General features: G+C 38.2%; 1 protein-coding gene across 1 annotated transcript in view; it reads right to left on the bottom strand.

Moving 5' to 3' along the window:
• The window catches only part of ROBO1 (roundabout guidance receptor 1), a 946,213-nt gene that overhangs the window by 604,703 nt on the left and 318,132 nt on the right, over positions 1-23,378 (bottom strand). The window lies entirely within an intron of this gene.

The raw sequence follows: 23,378 nt of genomic DNA, 5'->3' as shown, positions 1-23,378 counted from the left end.
AGACCTACTCCTCAAGTAATATATGGTGGCATGGAATCAATGAGAAAGTAATTTGTACGCCAAATACAAGTGGACACTGTAATGAGGCAGAAGGACTTATTTAAACTGGAAAGCCCCAGACACAGTATAAATAAGCATCTTGGCAGTGGAGACTGGGACAGACATGAGTGCATGTGGATTTGGGAATGTGCTTCCCTGCCGGAAATCATTCAATTATCAAAATTCTTTCCCCTTGAGACTTACAAACAGAAACCTTGGCCAGTGCTCAAATATTAAACATTAATGATGTTCTCCTGATGTTTAAAGAAGAGAGGGAAGGCTGTGGTCTATGTTAGTCGTTAGAGAAACAGTTGTGAGGGAACTCTGGATAGATTTTGGGAAAATTAAAGATATTGCCATCAGCTTCCAGCTTTGTTTTTCTAGTAAGAAGGGAAGCATTTCTGGATGCTCTTAGTTCTTCTCTACTTTGAGATAAGTGATTGTACATTTACTTTTATGATGGTTAGTAGATTTATTCATTCATTTAACACATATTTATCAGATACCCACTGTGTGCCAGACGTCACGGAAAACTCTGGGGTGCAAGGGTGAAGATGACAAAGTTTATGCCTAAGAGAGGTAAGGTCCTGGGGAGGGGAGTCAGACAAAAGGGAGTAAACCAGGAAGATAATTGCAATTTTTAGTAAGGAATATGGAAAAATCAAACGAAAGGCTGACAGAAAGGATAAGAGAATAATGTTTTGTGTAGAACGAATGAACACGTGGTGAGGAGTTTGGATTTTATTTGAGGTCTGAGAGGAAGTCATCAGAAGTTTTTAAAAAGCGAGGACTTCCCTGGTGGCACAGTGGTTAAGAATCCTCCTGCTACTGCAGGGGACACAGGTTCGAGCCCTGGTCTGGGAAGATCCCACATGCTGCAGAGCAACTAAGCCCGTGCGCCACAACTACTGAGCCTGTGTGCTGCAACTACTGAAGACCACGTGCCTACAGCCCGTGCTCCACAACAAGAGAAACCACTGCAATGAGAAGCCGGCGCACAGCAACAGAGTAGCTCCTGCTCACCGCAACTAGAGAAAGCCCGCGCGTAGCAATGAAGACCCAACACAGACAAAAATAGAGAAAGAAAGAAATTGAAAAAGCAAAATATTGTGATCCAATAAATAAAGATCACTTCTCCTACTGAGTGAAGATGTGTAGTAGGGTTTGGGAGCAGGGGTGGAAGTTGGGAAGTTAAGATTTTGTGGCAATGATCTAGGCCAAGAAAGGAGGTGGCTTGCTCAAAGAGATGTCAGAATAGAATGCCACAAAACCTCAAATTAAAGCAATACTTTGGAAAGTCAATAGGACTTGCTGCAGAGGAATGGGGTGTGGGGATTGACTGTAAGGTAAGAATCCTAGGGGGCTCATAGATATCTAGCTTGTAATTAGATCTATAGCATTTCGTTTTGTTTCCAGGTTAGAACCTCAGACCTTATTCACCTTATAACTGAAACATATGTAGCATTATTTTGTTTACTAAAGATTTTACTGGGGGTCAGGTTTGAGAGAAGGGGGAAGAGAAAGGGCTCCCTTTTAAACATACTGCAACTCAGACTCTTAGGAGGAGTGCAGAAAATAAATATGTTTTTATGTGCATCAAATACTATTAGGAATCTACCTGTTACTCAGTTTTATTTTCTTTCTATCAGAACTTATTTTGCTCTGACTGAAATGATTTCAACTTTTAAAAAATACCCATCTTAAAATAAATACTGCTACTGCTCTTAAAGTGTATTTATTTATGTACATATTTATTTATGTATTTGTTTCTTCAAAAAGAAATTCTGAAACACGCCTATTGAATCATGTAGTCCAGAAAGTTTGGCAATAACATTTCGTGTTAAAAATTCACTTGACCAAAGAATTCAGATTTTCTTGACAAAACTCTTGAGATAAGTGTAAAGAAAAACTTTGTTGTTCTTTCACAACAAGTATTTTGTTGGGTGGTGACTATATTGTATCTCAAGATGTATACTTGGATGAATAATGCATGTTAGGATTTTGACTTTTATTGGCTAACCATTATTTCATTAATTTATGGTCGCATCATTGAAATCATTGAACATTAAACAATTATTCAACTTAGTATGTGTACTGGGTTGAATAGTATCCCCCCAGAATTGATGTTCACCTGGGACTTGTGACTATGCTCTTATTTAGATACAGGGTCTTGCACATGAAATCCAGTTAAGATGAGAGCACCCTGAACTAAGGAAGATGTCTTTATGACAGGTGTTCTTATGAGAAGGGGGACATTTGGACTCATACACAAAGATACACAGGGGAGAAGTCCATGTGAAGATGAAGACAGAGATTGGACTTATGCTGTCACAAACCAAGGGATGTCAAGCATTGCCAGCAACCCTCAGAAACTAGAAAGGCAAGGAAGGATTCTTTTCTAGAGCCTTTGGAGGGAGCATAGCCCTGCTGATACTTTAATTTTGAACTTTTTGCCTCCAGAACTGTGAGAGAAAATATTTCTGTTATTTTAAGGCACCCAGTTTGTGGTAATTTGTTATGGCAGCCTTAGGAAATGAATATAACATGCAAAAATAAATAGCAGCTAGCATTCATTCAATGATCATTATGTATCAGGCTTTATGCTAAATGAAAGTTTGGAAAAAAATTTCTTATCAAGATTACTTATAACTTTGCTTAGGTCCTTAATATAGCAAAAATTGATGTCATTTAAAATTTTTATCATCAGTTTATAAATCAGAAAATACACCCTGCAAAGAAGTACATAGTCATACATACACAAGCATCCCATTAATCTACAACTTTTCACATTTGCTACCCAGGGAGACATCTTACATTAAATTATATTCCTGTTCTATCAAACTTACCAGACCATGAAACTGGCCTACAAGACTCAGCTAACCTTACATGTGTGACCTAACAAATGGCAGGGCACTGGGAATTAAGCATATACTGTAAGCTTTCCAAACTTAAAAAACGCATTCACATTTGTTTATACACTGCAGAAATTTGTATAACATTCGTTTCTATCTATGAAGCACCAAAATGACCATTAAATGCAATACATATAGATGATAAGTGTGTAGACCAAAAAGAAATTGGTTAAGTAAATTCTCTAAATTTTTAAAATAATCTGCACTAGTGTCAAAGTACACAGCCAAACCGAGTCAGAGAGATGTTTGAATGGTAACAAGGTCAGTAACAGACTCCAGATGTGTCATTAGAAGACCCTGAGGAAAGCTCCCAGTAGCTTGGGCATTAAGAAGGACTCTGCTAAAATAAACCTCATTTGGAATGAAAGAGGCTATCCTTTGCACTCATAATAACATACTTTAGTTCTTACAATACTAGCAACCTGTTCCAATTCATCATCAAACATTTTAAAAACAATGACACTGAATGAAGAAGTACAAAAGAGCTGTTTTAGACTTAGGTCACTTGCTGGATTTTTGGCTACTTTTGGCTTGGTGACAAAAATAATTATTGCCTACTTATGTTCCTTCAGTTTAAGATGGCCTCCAAGGCTCTCAGAAACTCCTCTACGCCAATTAGAACAAGGATACACAAAAACAACATTAAAAGTTATAGCCACTTTTTTTTTTATAGTTATATAGGGCAAACAAAAGGCAAAACTGATCTGGTCTTGGGGCTACATATTCATAAGATATGAAACTCTTACAAGTGCTAAATCTTAATGAAGAAGGGAAAAAGGAAAGAGCGTAGACAGTGATTATAACTTAGCTTCTAAAACTTACAGCTTCCCCCCACTTCCGTAATTACGAACATTCTGACTAAACTGGGTGACTCTCATGTGTAAGCCATATGGATTCTTTTCAAGTGATTAAAGCAGAGTGTGACTGTATAGTAATTTCAGTTCTGCCACTTTTCTCATTATGTCACTTGGGTTGCTCTGTGGTTTAACCTCCCTGCAATTCAATTTTCTGGTGTTCCTTGTAAGGAGTACTTATCCACCTGGCAAGAAAGCTCTGGCAAGACTTCTTTTTGTTTTATTTATTAATTTTCTTGAAATGCTTCCCTTGACTCTAAAACAGCATCCCAACCTGGGAAATCATTCCAATATATGCTCAGAACAGCTATATCTGTAATTAATGAGGAATGGATTATTGTTGAAACATCTGACCATTTAACTGTACCTTCATTCAAGGGTATGAGGCCAATAACATTATTTCTGATATGAGAAATATATATTTTTTTCATTTATACACTTAGTATCAACCCACGTTGGATCAAACAACTACTTTGCATAACAAAGTATGCATAACAAACTTTCCTCTCTGGCCCCTTTGCTTTATTTAAATTAGTTATTTAGACTTTTCAGTGTACTTTGTGCTCTGAATCGTTTATGCTTCCTCCAATCCTTGAATAACATCTTCGTTCCCCCAGAGAAAGGACACACGCGTGCACACACACACACACACACACACACACACACACACAATCAGAATATTATTACTGCTCCAGCACAAATTGATGACTGAAATAAGAGAGGAACTAACAGAGATGATATCTGTTCCAGTAAACTTGGGAAATCAGGAGAGTCAAGCATTTTCTTTTGACATGACCTATAATGCCATGTTATGAAAATAGTTCAATAGTGAACTGGCAGAAAGAAGGCTTAATCTGAAATACCAGCTCTCCCTTTAACTACGCATCCTTAGGAAAGTCTCCTTCATTATCTAAACTTGTCTCATTGGGTGAAAGCCTTTCCCATTAAGAAGTAAATTCATATAAGCCAAGGTTGTAATACATTTTCTCTGTGGTGTTCCCCAGTGTTCACAGTCATACCTAGGATATTCTAGTAACCTTATGAATCTCTGTAGAATCAGAGAATGAATGAATGAACTTCAGTTTCTTCATCTGCAAATAGACATTATAATGTTTTTATACAGGGATTGTTACAATAATCAAACGGCATATGCAGAAGCATCTAAAACAGTAACTGTCACATGGTAAACAAGTAGAATTTCAATATGTTCTTTCTTAAATAGAAAATTGAAAAAGAAAAAAAAAGAACCTCTGCATTTGTTGTGAGATGTTATCATCTATCTTATATACCAAAATAAAGAGAACAGATTAACTGAAAGTGTGAGTCCATCACCCACATAAAGCTGGGTTGGAAAAATGTTTCTGCTCCCTCACTAATCTCTTTCCATATCCCCAAATGCTGCTTAGTCTTAGGATAAAATAGTTTTGTTCTCCCAGTTGATTTTACTGCTGAGTTAAATAATTTTCTGAATCAACATATAATGCTTACATCAGGCAGTCTATTTGCATTGTCAATACAGCAGTACTTATATAAGCAAAAATAATTCTGCATTTTATTCATCAGTGTCTATGTGTTTTCTCACTTTTACAGTAAAAACAAATTACTGCTCTGGAAGTACAGGTACACACACACACACACACACACACACACACAGTCTTTTGTCATGGTAGTATATGAAGGGAGATTTCAGTTGTCAGAATTTAGGCTGAGACACTGCAAAATGTCAAATATTAATCATTCATCAGTCCCCCACCTCCACCTTCCACTGACAGCAGGAAGAAGTACATTAAGAGAATTACTTCCCCATTAAGTGAGGTAACATCTGCCTCAAAGCTGGGTGAGGATGGAGTCTGGACCATCTCCTCAGCAAGATCTGTTCATGTGGAATAACATAACAGAGGCATACCGTTTTGCCTGAGGGCTCTTTCACGATTTGGGGTGCACCATTCGGTAGAAATTGTAATAAAGCAAGCATCGTTTGGCACACCAGTAATCTGCATTGAGTAAAGACTTCTGAGTACAAAATTCATACACACGATTTTCATTGTTTTTTTTTTCCTTTTAACTCCATGAATCATGATGATAAAAACCAACCAACCAACCAAACAAACAAACAAACACAACACTTAAGAACAGAGGTTTTTCCATCCACACGTTTAAATAATGACTTTCTGGATTTCCTTTTGGAACTTTGCATAAAAGTAAAACAATACTTTCTAATTAGGAAGGGTCCCCCTTTCCTCAGAGGCTGCAGACACATGGTACATATGCTCATCACCAGCCTCACATTTTCAAGCATTTTCAGTAGACAGGGCTTGAGAGTGTAATGAACGGAAACAGCATGACCATGTTAATCCAGTTGTGATTAAAACCAAGGGGAACTAGTCATCGTTTAGAATTAACAAAGTTTGTACGTTATGCGATTGAAAGGAGTAGGCCTTCAATAAATGAGGAATGAGGAAAAATAAAAACTTCAATAATATTTTACTGATGTTTGAGATAGAACTTTCATTAATATGACAGATACCTCAGTAAAAATGAAGAAAATAACTTTAGGACTTTGGACTCACACTAAGTTTGTGAACTCATCTAAATTTCTGTCACTGAGACATTTGATGAACGCAAAATAAGACTTTAACTTGTAAAATGTCTTACAAGTGAAAAGTAGTGTCTTTACATCTACTCATTTCTGTGACTTTTTATTCTTATGACAACCCTGTGATAAAGATACTGCAGATGTCAGTATCTTAACTTTTAAGAGAGAAAATAGAAGTGTCCCATTTTTATAAAGCGTTCCGGGTTATTCTGAAGCAGGAGCTCGAGATGTACCTTCTTCTACTGTTTGGGGAGCTTCTGAGTGTAATTAGAATGTGTGTTGGTCACCCCCAAATCTCTCAATTTTTTTTTTTTTTTTTTGCAGTACACGGGCCTCTCCCATTGTGGAGCACAGGCTCCAGACGCGCAGGCTCAGCGGCCATGGGTCACAGGCCCAGCCGCTCCGCAGCATGTGGGATCTTCCCAGACCGGGGCATGAACCGGCGTCCCCCACATCGGCAGGCAGACTCCCAACCACTGCACCACCAGGGAAGCCCCAAATCTCTCAATTTTAACTGAAGTTCTGTACGTGGTATTCAGTAGTTTTGGTTAAATCAATTAATGTACGTAAACACAATACATTATTTTGTGGGCACGATTGATCTTTTTCATAAATAGGTTATATCCTCACAAAGGACATATTCTAGGGATAGGGAGGGTGGGAGGGAGGGAGACGCAAGAGGGAAGAGATATGGGAACATATGTATATGTATAACTGATCCACTTTGTTATAAAGCAGAAACTAACACACCATTGTAAAGCAATTATACCCCAATAAAGATGTTAAAAAAAAGAAAAAAAGGACATATTCTAAGGCCTATCACATATACCAACGGTCACTTGCCAGAAAATAAGTTTGAGGTTATAAGCGTTTTGTAATAATGTCCCTTAAACCCTGGGCAAAAATAATCCATTAATAAACAAATGCTAAAAACGAGGTAAAATAAACTTGGATAATTTAAGCATATTTTTAGACTGTCAGTTTGGGAATTCTGGCAGCTGGAGAAGTAGGGTGTAAATGTGACTTTTAGACTCATGATCGATTTCTATTAAATCCAGTACATGACTGAGAAAGAGGAATTTATCATACTTTCAGGGAAAAAAACATCCTTAAAGTCCTTCTCACTTGCTAAAAATATCCAGTAGAACACAAAGTTACAAATTGAACTTGACTCTCTGGGCAGGGATGGAGTAAATTAGCAGATCTTAAAATAATCATGTAAACTGGAACTGCCACTCTTTGAGGCAGCCTGATCATTGGACTGCAATGAATCCCTGGTTTGTACAACTCCATCAGGGAAGCCCCCCCCACCTTCTGGCCCAGTTTGGGTTAGTCTGGCGTAGGATAATGCCTTTCAGTTACGGCAGCTCACAGTTTACACAAGTTGTTCACATTCCATTTGCTCATTATATCCCATAATGATCATTTGAAGTAAGCTGAAAAGAGAACATTGCCTTCATTTTATAAACAAAGAAAAGTGGCTCAGAAAGATCAAGTTGACTTCCCCAAGGTCACCTGGCAAGGCAGTGGTGGAACCGACATCAGAACAGTGGTTTTCTATGCTACTGCTACACCATGACATACTTTGATGTTTTGTGGTTTTTTTTCCCACCTAGGAATGATAACAAGAGTCATTCTCCTAAACCACAAATAATGACTGGAATAAGAAATTAGGGCAGGAAAGCAGCCACTATAGATTCAGTCTTGTGCCTTGTTTGGCTTAAAACTTCTGACATAAATTAACATTTTGTTTAGCAATAGAGATATCACTGAAACCCCAGCTAGACATTAAATGATGTTCAGTCTTTGGACGGTGTTTCACTCCATCTAAGTTGTGTCTTTTTCTCCCTTTAAATGTGTTGGCCATATTTAAACATTTAGCTACAACAATTTCGACCAGAGACTAAATTAAATGAAGAAATTTTGGAATTTGGTATCCCTCTCCCACTGCATATCTAATTTCATACCCTTGCTATACTTCTTATACCTACAATTTGATTTCTTTTTGTTCTTGTCTTTGTTATTTTAACCTCTTAATATTTTACCTGTATGGCAACAATTAAATATTTTCTCCTCAAAGATTATAGTGTACACGTGTGAAATATGTTTTAATTCATCAACACACAAGAAATACATATGTACATTTTGAAATTAAGACACAGTATGGAAATATGGTAGTTATAGGTTTATTCTGTAGTTTCTCCATTTAAAAGTTTAAAATAAAATTGATTTCCTATTCTGTTTTCTCCATGTTAATATGCTTTAGGCATACTGTACGTATCTCAGTTTGTTTTTGAATACCAAAGATCACACTAATGGATTTATTTACTGCTGTCTATGCCAATATTAATATTTTGAGTATAGTGTCACAGCAGCACCAATGAAGAAAGAGCTTCAGAGTGAATTCCTCTGGAAATACATCAGTACCTTAGCCTGAAGTACAGTTTGGGATTCAATTATTCAACTCCTTTGGCTATTGTTTAATCTTTTAAATATTCTATTTCCATTGGGAGACTCCAAGCTCAGATGACCACAAACTTTGTCCTTTCAAAATGTCGACGACCTCAAACTCAAACACTTTTTCAAAGACTGTAACTGTTAAGAATGATAATTATAACGTTGGACAATCAATCCAGGTAAAGGCTGCTGAGAACATTAGACTATCACCTAAAAATCCATTTTAAAAAATGGTATTCACCATGAGCAACATATTTGAATGCCACATGCTATAATATTTATGCTAGTATGTGCCATTTTCAAAATGTGATGTCATGTAGAGATGTTTTTCTTGAATAGTAGAGAAAAAAGTTGTGTAGCTAAGAATTTGTGAACTTTGTATCTTGGCCCTAAACTTTAATATTCAAAGCACAGGGCTTCCCTGGTGGCGCAGTGGTTAAGAATCCCCCTGACAATGCAGGGAACACAGGTTCGAGCCCTGGCCCAGGAAGATCCCACATGCCACGGAATAACTAAGCCCGTGTGCCACAACTACTGAGCCTGCACTCTAGACCCTGAGAGCCACAACTACTGAGCCTGCGTGCCACAGCTACTGAAGCCCACGCGCCTAGAGCCCGTGCTCTACAACAAGAGAAGCCACCACAACGAGAAGCCCGCAAACTGCAATGAAGAGCAGCCCCCGCTTGCTGCAACTAGAGAATTTTTTTTTTACATTTTATCAAAATGTAAAATGCATTTTGTAATTCTTAGGTATTTTATCAACAGGCATTTTTTATTATCAACAGGTATTTTTAGGCTTCCAAGGCCAGATACAAACTTCACTTTCTTTTCACCAGTTTATCAAGTTGTAAAGAAATGCTAAAAATACACAGTAAGAAAGATTGAACAGAAAACTTAACAGGAATGCACCGTACGCATCCTTAGATATCTATATCTTTATATCTATATCCATATATCTATATCTACATCTCTATCTGTCTGTCATCTATCTATCTACTTATCTATCTATCTAGGCTCTTGCAATTTTATTGAAAAAGTCAGCTGATTTAGTTTAAATTAACTTAAAGCTATCCTTGTTATAAAACCAAAAAATTCTTGAAAATTATACCTAAAATCGCTCCAGTTTCTTTGTCATAAATATGCAATTTCAAATGTGTTTGGAAATACTCTACTTGCTATTTTGTGATAGAGCTCAGAATCATTCTTTTAGATATGTAAAAATCTTGTTTTTGTTATTTTTAATATACATTAAATATAAATACATACACTATATGTCGTGTGTGTGTGTATGTATGTATGAATATTGTCTGGGACCCAAGTATGCATGGAAAATGAATTTTCTAATAACATGGAATTATGCAACCTTAGAATTCAATTGTTATTTATAGAAGTACACAAACTGATTTATAAAAAATCATCTTGTGACAAGTTTTAACTAAGTTTGGCTTAAAGCTTACATAAGGAAATTTAGTTATTGTAGTGTCATTTTTTTCTTGTCTTTACAAGGAGTTTTACAGAAAGTCTTACAATGTTGAATCAGAGAACAGAGATAGTCCAATGAATGAGTTTGTTACCTGAGCAGAATTGAGGCCAATGATTCCTTCTGCTCTATTGTTAATGGTATTAATGAAAAGTTACAGAGAACTTCAAATTCTGATAGTAACAATCACAATTTCACTGAAATGGCATACTGAATTATCTGGGACCCCAAGTCATCATATCTGACCTCAAAAACCATCAAAATTTTCAATATAACAATTTAACTAAAACATATTCATAATTGTTTATACATAGTCTACCAAATTAAAAATGAACCCTGAGCAGCTTTTTGCTTAATATCAATTTTCTCTCACAGAAAAGAGAAACAAAAGAAAGCAAGCTATTCACGATACCTGTAAATCTCATCCCCAGAAATTACCATTTTATTCCCTTTTACCATCACATGCAAGTGATATTTAAAGAATAACTTTTCTCTATAGATAAGACCCTGATAAATCTTGAACCAATTTGTTTGCCTTACAGTTGATTTTAAGGATTATCTTTCTTTCAAGGAACATAGTAAATTTTATATTATAAAAATTTATAGTATATGTTACCTTGCTAATTTGGCTACATTTCAAACCAAAGGAAATCAAAATGTGAATATCTCTTTGCAGATTCCCATTTTCATGTCATGTAGAAGAGTTGCAAAAACTTTCATTCTATTTTGCTTTTATTTTCAGGACTAAACATCTAGCGGATATAAAAACTAAATAGTACCAGATACTGTAAAAATAGGTTGTATATATTCAGTATCATGACTTTCAAACATATTGTGAGTAAAAGAAGAAAGAAAATGTTTTTCTTCCATCATGCATTTTTGTGGCCATCTTCTTGGGAGCTGGTATTAAATCTACTCTTTTGCAACATTCTCCATCTCTACCCCCATCCCCACCCAATGTATTTTCTGGCATCTGACCTAAGTTGCTTATATGATTGGTCAGGCTGTCCTGGCATTAAAACAATTTAATTTACTTGCAAAGATATTTCTAAATCTCTTTTGTAAAAGACACAAAGGATAATGTATCAGATCTGAAAAGGAATTCAATATAAGCCAATCGGAGAACTACATAATGTCATCACTATGTAACCAAATGAAGAAGAAATGCTTTCTACCTAGTTTGAAAATAGTCAGGAATCAATTGTTATTTCCTAGAGTTGTTCCACATTTTAGCAGACTTAATGAGATTAAGACTATGGTTTACTCAAGATTAGAAAAGAGCTTTCTGGACAAATGTGAAATTTGTACTTTATATGAGGTACTCATCTGAGGCAAAATTAAGGGTCTTCTTTGATTATGTGGGTTTGTGCAGATCTAACAGAATGTTTTCTTGGTTGAGAGGTCGGGTGCGCAGGCCTCTCACTGTCGCGGCCTCTCGTTGCGGAGCACAAGCTCCAGACGTGCAGGCTCAGTAGTTGTGGCTCACGGGCCTAGTTGCTCCATGGCATGTGGGATCTTCCCAGACCAGGGCTGGAACCCGTGTCCCCTGCATTAGCAGGCAGATTCTCAACCACTGCACCACCAGGGAAGCCCCAAATAGCTTTTTTTTTAATTTTTTTTTTATTTTTTTAGCTTTTTTTAAAAGTATCCTACATGAAAATTCTTTTTTTTTTTTTTTTTTTTTTTTTTTTTTTTTTTTTTTTTTCTTTTGCGGTACGCGGGCCTCTCACTGTTGTGGCCTCTCCCGCTGCGGAGCACAGGCCCCAGACACGCAGGCTCAGCAGCCATGGTTCACGGGCCCAGCCGCTCCGCCGCACGTGGGATCCTCCCGGACTGGGGCACTAACCCGCGTCCCCTGCCTCGGCAGGCGGACCCTCAACCTTTCCTCCTTTTTATAAAAGGAAACAATATACTATATATACTTTACATATAAATGATAAAATGAAGACGTATTTACAGAATATAGTAAAATAAGGTGTTAAGTTGTTTGCTAAATTGGGATTTCCAGAGTGTGCTCTTACAAATTTCATTTATTTTATTTCAAAGAGGCCAGACAACTCCTGAGCCTTCCTGAGATGTTTGAAATGTAAGACTCTCTATTACTGGATGAAATTAGCCATCCTTGATGCCCAAACTTCAACCAGAAATGTTCACTGGCAATAGAAAAGATAATAAGATTATACAGTTTTAGTGATTGGCTTTAATTAAAATCCAAGATTTCAAATAGGTACTCAACATTGAGAGCAGTCTTAATTTATTTTTTTCCCAAAGAACTGCTTTTATACACTTTAATATCATCTATTTCATATTTTCTCTTTTTTTCAATTTTCCTACAGCTACTTCTATTCTACACTCTCAGTTTAGAACACAGTGTTTCAAGAAAATGGAAGCTATCAATTAGAGAACACCTTTATTTTCTTGCAACCAAATCCACTAAACTATATAAGCCAACTTCATCGTCTTTCTTCCCGTTACAACAAAACAAAGTACCTCCTGATGACAAAGACCAATCCCTCCATACATGCACTGGATTCCATTCTTCTTGCTTTTTTCCAGGACTTTGCTCTTCTGGCATTTCACTCTGTCTCCTTCATCATCAGTTTTCCCACTGTGCATCTCCCTCCTTGATTGTCTTGTTTCTTCTTTTTCTTCCCTTCCTCTTCTCCCTCCCATGTAAATCGTTACAAATAATGTACAAACATTCTCTAGATCTCAAGGCAAATAATAGCCAATTGTATCAGCATCCACTCAGTTACTAAAGCCAAAAACCTGTTGATCGTCTTTAACTACTCTACTTCTCTGACTCATATCCTATTCGGCATCAACTTATTTCATTTCTACCTCCAAAATCTATTTCAAACCCATGTACCTCTCCCCATCCTCATACCATCTTTGCTCAAACAACAACTATAAACACTTAAATGGTCTCTAAGCTTCTACACATGCCCGATTAGCAATAATGATTTTAAATTCAACAACAAACATAAGAACAAGTTACTCCAAGGCTTGTATCATGGCCATATTTTGAATATGCAGGACCCACTCAACTTGCTTTTTCAGCCCACTAGATTCTGATCATCCAACACTAATGGAGACAGTTTAACATGCCAAATGTTTTCCACCACAGTTCCTTTGTTCATACGGTTCTTTCTAAATGAAACAGTGTCCTCTTCTCCCTCAGTCTCTCTCATGGCTAGTCTTTCTCAACCTAAATATATAATTGCTCAAGAACCTCTTCTTCTAGTTTAAGTTGATCTCATTATCATCTATTATTTAATTTTTTAATCAAAATTTATCTCTGTCTCATCTTTCTTTCTCTCTGCACACATTCATCCATTCTATTATCTATCCTTTTTATTATTTTTCCCTTCACCACATTATAAGGTCCTCAAGAGGCAGGAAGTATGCCTTTTAATTTAGTATTTTATACCCATACTTACCATGATGCCTGGCATCTAGGTATTTCTGAAAGATGTGTTAAAATAATTACCCCTGAAAATATGACCCTCAACCCAGGGATAGAATACTGGACTTAAATCAGAAAGCCTAGGTCTGGCTAAAGTTTTCTAAAAACATTTTGAGTCTTCAGATCAAAGGTACTAAGTAACGTTACTACTTGCTGACATGTAGGGCTGGAATAAGTAAGGCCTGACATTTATGACTGCACCAAAAATCAGTCTTTAGAGATATTCAGCACTTGCTACTAATAATTTCAGCTGTATTATAAGATAACATGATCATGATTTATTTTAACATTAGTTTGCTTAAGTTTATTTGAAATTGTTTCTGGGTTATACTGGCAACAGAATGGGGAAGAAAGGATCTTAGAATCAGAATAACTTGATTTGAATGCTAGTGCCTCTACTTTTTTTTTTGCGGTACGCGGGCCTCTCACTGTTGTGGCCTCTCCCGTTGCGGAGCACAGGCTCCGGACGCGCAGGCTCAGCGGCCATGGCTCACGGGCCCAGCCGCTCCGCGGCATGTGGGATCTTCCCGGACTGGGGCACGAACCCGCGTCCCCAGCATGGACCCTCAACCACTGCGCCACCAGGGAAGCCCTGCCTCTACTTTTTAACCGTGAGGATTAGGAAAGTTATTTCTTATTGGAAATAACATCCAAAATCTTATCAAGTCAAAATTTTATCATAGAGTTTTTGAAATTATCAAATCAGAAAATATAAATTTTGCTCTAAACCATGCAAAGCCAATGTAACATCTAATTGTTCCTATTATCTTTCTCATGGGGATAGAGATGAGCATCTCTGTTTTCTTGTGGAAAGATTATTAGGGTTTAATTTCCAAACTGGAAAAGTAGATATTTACTGAAGTATCTAGGTCAGAACTTAGCAAATTGTAGCCCTTATTTACTTTAAAATTCCATCCTCATTCATGTGTTTAACAAATTCTTTTTGGAAATCTACCATATGTAAAATACTGAGTGAGGCACAGTTATACAATGTGAATAAAGTAAGCAAATTCCTGCCCTAATGGAGTTTAATATCTAGAGGGGAGAGAGAGATTAAACATGTAAGATCACAATTATTTATAAATGTTTTAAGTTAAATGAAGGAAAATAATAAGGTATTATAAGTGATAAATAGGGAAAAATTTATAGTGGGTAAGAGAAGAGCTTTCAGAGTTAGTAGTTCTTTTGTGATAGTAACAATAAAAATATAATAACATTATTTCTCATTTGTGTGTTCTGCTGAAATGGGGAAACCAAGATATAACAGTTTTATTATGTAGATATTACTATATAGAGCTTTCACTTATTAGATTAATCATTTAATATATTTATTTTTCAATTTGTCATATTAATTAAAATATTTTAAAGTTGTTTGTTTTGTATAACTTTAATGCAGTTACAAAAGTTTTATGACATAATGGTACTTAATATTAATAAGTCAGATACATATTTTATGAATGAGAAAACACAATTTGCAACACTAATTCATAACAAAAGAGCAAAGCATCAAAAGTTGTGAGTACTAAACATTAGTAATGAGTACATAAAATTTTATGCACTTTTCTTTCTAAAGTTTAGGATGGATTTGTGAAAAATAATGCCACTGTAAATCACTGCATTCATCTATGAACTGTTGTATGCACATGTATATAAATAAAGCTTTTTTTTTTTTTCTCTTGGAAGCTTCCCACACACATCTGTTACTTTCAGCAGATATTCTTTAAGACAATAAATGATTTCAGTTGCATGTCAATCAGAATGAAATCCAGTGAGAGTTCACATGTAATTCCTATTTGTATTATTTTGGTTAAGATATTTAATTGTATAAAGACTAAAAGAGCAGCAAAGAGAAAGTAAGGTCTAGTCAAAATCTATTTGGTAATGTGAAAATTATGAATAATCATAGTTTTAAGCCTCCAAAATTGAGAAAAACCTGCAGGAGATAGAAAATATCCTTCTTAGCTACTGGGCACTGACACGTGGATGCATTTTCTTCTCTGTGGGTGGTGATTGCTATAGCTGCTTTAAGAATCCCAAACATTTCGTGGTATATGAGAACATAAATGATGCATGTAAGGATGGATTTCACATCCTAGCCCAAAGATCATTTTTCTTTTTTCCAAAGATCATTTTTCTATCAATGGTATTGACTTTTAACAGAAATCTTAAGCACATTGTTATGATATAAAATAAACTGATGCCCAAACTCTAAGTAGATGGGCTTGGTTTGTGTCCAATGACAATGAATGGTTACATACAGCTGCAAGAAGTCATAACCAACTGGTTTCATAGCCTTCTGTTTGAAAAGGTGCCCAATCCATTTTATACTAATCAAAGTGGGTATAAACTTTGCACTTATTTGGCTCAACATTTAAAAATCCTTTCCAAACACTGACACAATGAATAACTATTTAGAAGTTGGCTCTCCCATATTGTATAGGAAAAATTTCTTTTAATGTATTTTGAAGTTTCTCACATCATTCTCCCTTTCATTTATGTTTTTTATTTGCTTATTTAGTTCTTTGTGTTGTTAGAGAAAGATGCGAACTCTATATAATCAAAGAGCACTATCTGATATGGCAGTATGTGGTTATTTAACTTTAAATTTATGAAAATAAAATAAAACTTACAAATCAGTTTCTCAGTTGCACCAGCCATATTTCAAGTGCTTGAAAGCTACATTAACATATCTCCATCATCATAAAGTTTCACAGCATTCTGCTGTTCAAAAAGGCTAAATATAAAATAGAGAAATATGTAATAAAAATATATTCTCTCTTACTTATAGCCCTAAATCCAGTTTGAGTGACACTCCATTCTTGGAAGTGCTCTGAACTGATCTTGCCACTCCATTCTCAGAGTTGAGCCCATTCTAGAACAGAACACCAGAAGTGGCTTCCAAAAATAATGTGACTTCCATCCAGCCAAGATGATCCTCTAGGTTTTCAGAAGTTTTTAAACTGTCACAAATCTTGCAACACTTTACGGCCTTACTTGGTGGCCGTTGTGCTACAAAGGTTGTGAAACCGTAAGCAGTGACTCAAGTGGTCTCGGCTGATAGGGGAGAATGATGATGGAAATCTTATGCTTTATCTTTCTTTTGTTTTTCATTACTCCACTGTTAAACTGCTAAAAACTTTCCTCAAAAAGTTTTTAGCACTGTAACACTTATAAACATGCAGGGAAATCAATCTATCTGAAGCTTTCATTTCTCTTTATAGTCATGATGTAGAACATCAAGTATGACTTTAAAAGGTTTCTGTCATTGGTCTGCTTTGCAATTACCTTAAGTCTTGTTCCTAACGCATAGAAACCGAAAATAAAGGGAGCTCTTATGCATGCATGTCATCACTCACAGCAGCTTACAGACCCCAGCAGGGATTTCCTTCTGACCCAGTAACAACAATCTGCCCACTGCCTGCAGCCAATGAAGAATCACCACAGCCCTCCCCAATTTCCTCTTAACACTTAATAAAAGCTGACTTTCCCTTTGTCTCCTTGGACTTGCCAATGGTTCACCATGGTTTGCATGTCCTGAATTGCAATACCTCTGCCATTCCCAAATAAACTCTTTTTGCTGGTTAAATAACTGGCTCTTTTGTTTTTTAAGGTCAACATTACATGGCGACCACAAAGGGACCCAAAGGAGATAAACCCATATAGAACTAACAACCTCTAGGACTGTGCAAGGTACCTACTTGAACCCCTTGTGCTCTCTGCTGGTGAGTTGTCTTTTCCTTTTTGTTCTGTAAGTGTCCTCTCAGATCCCAACTCTCTCCTTTTGGTTGAGCTCTTCGACTTTATTCAGGATTGTTTTTTTTGTTTTTATGAAGGCACCGTCCTTCCGGGTGAATATTTTCCTGTTTTCTGAACTTCTGGTTTTGAGTAATGGGCTCCCGATCTGCTAAATTCTCTTAGGAGGGTCCTCCTTCTGGAAAGTCAGGTGGTCTTATGTTTAAATACTACGATCCCTCTTCATGTGCAATTTTATTGAAATGGACCAACTTAAAAATAATTCAGAGGCCATTATGGAGAACTTTCATTATCCCCAAACTTTTCTTAGAACCAAAAAAATAGAAGACCACGGCTCCAAAAGAAAACCAACTGAAAGGATGCCTATTTCAATTGATATCTTGTGGTTTCCAAGAATATTGAGGACTCTAAAAGTGCCCCTTTACAAAATACTGAGGCATACAAACAATTGAAAGAAGACAAAAATACTTCTGATGTCTCTTTCTCCCCTCCCTCATTCTCTCACTGATCTTCCCTTTTTCTTTGAACCTCTCCCCAGTCTCCCCTCCTCTGAACCCATTAGAACCTGCCCCTTTAAAATCAGACCCTCTGAGGATCCTAACGCCTAGCCCCTAATTTCCTATGTGTCCTGGACTAAGGCTGAACTACAAGCCATAGTCAAGGATTTTCCAAGAGTTACTAAAGATGCTCGCAAATTTTCCAAGGAATTTAATATAGTCATCCAGACTTAGCAGTTTTTTCACATGAATACCAGCTAGTTCACATGCTTATTGGCAAAGGCCAGGACCATCACTGGATGAAACTGAACTAATTGAGATGATCTTGAAAAATCTCTATAACTGTAAATGGGAGACCAATTCTCTGCCTTGTTATATGATCGGACTTAGCCATCACTAAACTACTTCACCTGGAAATCTTAGGACTTTCCCAAACCTATTGGTTGGAATGAGATTCAGGTTTGCATTCCAAAATCCAGTGAACCTATGCACGACCATTACAGTAGACTCCAAATTGTTTTTAAGTAAAATTCTGGTCTTCCTATCCATGTTGAATCCACTTGGGTAGCATTCAACACTGTTCATTAATGGGCAAAACCAGGATCTTTCCCTTCTAGTAAAATGGACCAGGATGGAATGAGAAACCATGTCTACTCCAGATTTAGTTAATTTAGCAAATCAGCTCACTTACACCCTAGAGGATTTGAATAAAAGGAAGATCACGAAAATCCTTAATTTTCAACTCCAATAAATGGAGGCCACTAAAAAAACCCAAACCCCTCCTGGCTCTGGCATGATTGCCAAAAGCCACGACATTGGAATAAAGCAGGTGTAGATGATATAAAGTTACCTGGAGGCTCTGTTTTATCACAACAGTAGATGACTTGCTTCTCTGCTCCTCTTCTCAGGCCTCTTCACAGGAAGACAGCATCCACACGTTAAAACTTTTAGCCTTAAATGACGTATTCTCCAAGGGAAAATTGAAGTTTGCTCAAACTCAGGTTTCATATTTGGGGCACCTGATCTCAGAAAAATGACTACATTTATATCCACATAACCGTTCTGACATTCTGAACTGTCCTAAACCCAAAACTAAGTGTCAATTATGAGGTTTTCTGCAGCTAGCTGGCTACTGCTGAAACTGTATTCCAAACATCTATATGATTTACTAAAAACAACAAACCTGACCCTATTATTTGGGAAAATCAGGATGAATTAGCCTGTAAAGCCCTAAAGGAAAGCTTGATATATCCCTCATCCTTGGACATCCCAATTATCAACATCCCTTTTTTTCTTTTTGTATTTGAAAAGGAAGGGAGTGCCCTTGGGGTAGTCACCCAAAAACATGGGCGCCACCATAGATGCATAGAGGATTATAGCCAAAGCTAGACCCTGTGCCACAAGAATATTCCCCTTGCCTCAGAGCCATTCTTGTCGCAGCCCTTTTAGTAAATCCCACCAAGAAGATAGTCATGCAATCACCTCTAACCATCTTTGTACTTCGTGCAAAAGAAGTCCTCTTGAATTCTCATCATACTTGACACTTTTTGGTCAGCCATCTCACCTCCTGTGAAATCCTCTTGCTAACTTCTCATATAACTCTTTCTCACTATAATAACCTTAGACCTCCACCCTTCTTCCACACTCTATGGATGATACCTCTCATTACTGATTGACTTTCATGGAGCACCTCCTGACCCCTCATGATATTCTACAGGAAACTCCTTTGGGTAACCCTGGCTTTTCATGGTTTACTGATGGGTCTGATGATGTCAGCATCATGATAGTATGAGAGGCTGCCTTTGTCTCTTCTTTCCCTTTCAAGCTACACTTAGTAAAACAACCATAACTCAAAGGTACCTCTGCCCAACACACCAGAATGCTGGAGAGATCCACACACCTAATACATCTGATGGTGGATGGGAACACATAGAGGAGGTGAAACCAGAGAAGCAGCAGAAGTGGTGTCTGCATTCCCAGCCTCCCAGCCACAGTAGCAAAAGCTGGAGCCACAAAGAAACTAGGAGCAGCAGGGGGACTGATGCACATGATTCCAGCCTCTTGGTTACAGTGGCACCTGTAGCCACAGGGAATTAGGTAGCAGTGTGGTGTGACCCACGACCCTGGTCCCTCCAGCTGCACTGGTGTCCAGGACTCCAGCCTCCATACCTGTGACCCTGGTTCTTCCCCATCTTCCCTCTCCCCCTGCAACAGCAGTAGTGCCTGCTAAACAGGCAACCCTGAATGTGGCAGAAGTGCCTGCCATCCTGATGCCCCCAGAAGTGACACCAGTGACTAAGGCACCAAAGACCCTGGAGGCACAAGGAGTAACAATGAGGACACCTGTGACACCTCTGGCAGAGGCAGTGGAGGGTGAAAGCATGAATTCTCAAATACAACCAGAGGCAGCTCAGGTAAGGGAAACCAGAAACGTGTGCCATAGCACCACCTACTGAAAAAAGAAAGGCCTCTAATTACCAACCTGTTGAATTGTTAGAATCAAAGTAAACAAAGCTTTACCTAAATAAGAAAGGTGTTTGCTACTTTAAAAGTGCCGACAAAGGAACAAGTTATAAAGTGCCATGAAAAACCATGGTAACACAATATGACAAAAAGAAAATGACAATGCTCGAGAAACCAAACTTAAAGTCATGGAAGACCGTGATCTAACTGAGAGAATTAAAATAGCTCTCACGAAGAAACTAATGAACTTCTGAAACCTGAAAGGCAGTTCAATAAGCTCAAGAATACAATTAATGGATAGATGGAATATTTTAACAAACAGAAATTCTGGAGTTGGAGAACTGAATGAGAAGAAGAATGCATTAAAATCTACCATACAGTCCAACAAGAACACAAAAACACTAATTTGAAAATGTATATGCAACACTATGTTCATCACTGCATTATTTATAATAGCCAAGATATAAAAACAGAGGGAGGACCTTCAAGATGGCGGAGGAGTAAGACATGGAGATCACCTTCCTCGCCCCAAATACGTCAGAAATACATCTACCTGTGGAAAAACTCCTACAGAGCACCTACTGAACGCTGGCAGAAGACCTCAGATCTCCCAAAAGGCAAGAAACTCCCCACATACCCGGGTAGGGCAAAAGAAAAAAGAAAAAACAGAGACAAAAGAATACGGATGGGACCTGCACCTCAAGGAGGGAGCTGTGAAGGAGGAAAAGTTTTCACACACTAGGAAGTCCCTTCACTGGCGGAGACGGGGATTGGTGTGGGGGAAGCTTTGGAGCCACGGAGGAAAACGCAGCAATAGAGGTACAGATGGCAAAGTGGAGAGATTCCTGCACAGAGGATCGGTGCCAACCAGCGCTAACCAGCCCTAGAGGCTTGTCTGCTCACCCGCTGGGGCGGGCGGGGCTGGGAGCTGAGGCTCAGGCTTCGGAGGTCAGATCCCAGGGAGAGGACTGGGGTTGGCGGCGTGAACACAGCCTGAAGGGGGCTAGTGCACCACAGCTAGCCAGCAGGGAGTCCGGGAAAAAGTCTGAAACTGCTTAAGAAGAAAGAGACCATTGTTTCCTGGTGCGCGAGGGGAGGGGATTAAGAGAGCTGCTTAAAGGAGCTCCAGAGAGAGGCGCGAGCCGCGGCTATCAGCACAGACACCAGAGACGGGCGGGAGACACTAAGGCTGCTGCTGCCGCCACCGAGAAGCCTGTGTGCGAGCACAGGTCACTATCCACACCTCCCCTCCCAGGAAACTGTGCAGCCCGCCACTGCCAGGGTCCCGTGATCCAGGGACAATTTCCCCAGGAGAACGCACAGCGTGACTCAGGCTGGTGCAACGTCACAATGGCCTCTTCTGCCAAAGGCTCGCCCTACATTCCATACCCCTCCCTACCCCCCCGCCTGAGGGAGCCAGAGCCCTCTAGTCAGCTGCTCCTTTAACACTGTCCTGCCTGTGCGAAGAACAGATGCCCTCAGGAGACCTACATGCAAAGGCAGGGCCAAATCCAAGCTGAACCTCAGGAGCTGTGCTAACAAGAGAAAGGGAAATTTCTCCATGCAGCCTCAGGAGCAGCGGATTAAAACCTCACAATCAACCTGATGTACCCTGCATCTGTGGAATACCTGAATAGACAATGAATCATCCCAAAACTGAGGTGGTGGACTTTGGGAGCAACTGTAGACTTGGGGTTCGCTTTATGTGCCTTATTTGTTTCTAGTTTTATGTTTATCTTAGTTTACTATTTAGAGCTTATTATCATTGGTAGATTTGTTTATTGTTTGGTTGCTCTTTTCCTTTTATTAATATATATATCTTTTTCCTTTTTCTCTTTTTGTGAGTGTGTATGTGTATGCTTCTTTTTGTGATTTTGTCTGTGTAGGTTTGCTTTTACCATTTTTCCTAGGATTATCTGTCCATTTTTTTTAGTATAGTTTTTAGCATTTTTTATCATTGGTGGATTTATTGGTTTGGTTGCTCTCTTTTTTTTAAATTACTTTCTTTTTGTTATTTTAATAATATATATATATTATTTCAATAACTTTTAAATTTAATTTAATTATATATTGTTTTCTTTCTTTCTTTATTTTTCATTTCTCCCTTTTCTTCTAAGCCATGTAGCTGACAGGGTCTTGGCGCTCCAGTTGGGTGTCAGTCCTGACTTCTGAGGTGGGAGAGCCAAGTTCAGTACATTGGTCCACCAGAGATCTTCTGGCCCCTCATAATATCAATCGGCGAGAGCTCTCCCAGAGACCTCTGTCTCAACACTAAGACCCAGCTCCTCTCAATGACCAGCAAGCTCCAGTTCTGGACATGCCATGCCAAACAACTAGCATGACAGGAAAACAACCCTACCCATTAGCAGAGAGGCTGCCTAAAACCATACCAAGTTCACTGACACCTCAAAACACACCACTGGACAGAGTCCTGACCACCAGAAAGACAAGATCCAGGCTCATCCACCAAAACAGAGGCACCAGTCTCCTCCCCCAGGAAGCCTACACAACCAACTGAACCAACCTTACCCACTGGAGGCAGACACCAAAAACAACAGGAACTATGAACCTGCAGCCTGAGAAGAGGAGACCTCAAACACAGTAAGTTAAGCAAAATGCGAAGACAGAGAAATATACAGCAGATGAAAAGAGCAAGGTAAAAACGCACCAGACCAAACAAATGAAGAGGAAATAGGCAGTCTACCTGAGAAAGAATTCAGAGTAATGATAGTAAAGAAGATCCAAAATCTCAGAAATAGCATGGAGAAAATACAAGAAATGTTTAACAAGGACCTAGAAGAACTGAAGAGCAAACAAGGATGAACAACACAATAAATGAAATTAAAAATTCTCTAGAAGGA

This window comes from Phocoena phocoena, chromosome 4 (assembly GCF_963924675.1).
Source record: "Phocoena phocoena chromosome 4, mPhoPho1.1, whole genome shotgun sequence".
In the NCBI taxonomy this organism is placed as follows: Eukaryota; Metazoa; Chordata; class Mammalia; order Artiodactyla; family Phocoenidae; genus Phocoena; species Phocoena phocoena.
Note: the sequence above shows the minus strand (reverse complement) of the source record. Positions and strands in the feature narration are given on the sequence as shown.